The sequence below is a fragment of the Scardinius erythrophthalmus genome (assembly GCF_964197995.2).
Source record: "Scardinius erythrophthalmus genome assembly, chromosome: 5".
NCBI classification, from domain to species: domain Eukaryota; kingdom Metazoa; phylum Chordata; class Actinopteri; order Cypriniformes; family Leuciscidae; genus Scardinius; species Scardinius erythrophthalmus.
The window spans coordinates 51455578-51455780 of record NC_138225.1 but is presented as its reverse complement, the minus strand read 5'-3'; positions in this window follow the sequence as shown (position 1 = coordinate 51455780).

Below are 203 nucleotides of genomic sequence, written 5' to 3'. Positions count from 1 at the left end.
GAAGTAAAACCACCAGATCGTGACTGTCTGCCTGATTCGCTAAAAGGAGCCTATGAACTGCAACGTAGTGAGAGGCTTTTAATGTAACATGTATTAATATGTGTCATGAAATTAAAATGAATTTAAAACCATTTAAAGATTTTTTTCCAAAGCTTCAAATGACCCTAAACACTACATTTGGTTACATTTTGTGTGAATGTTTA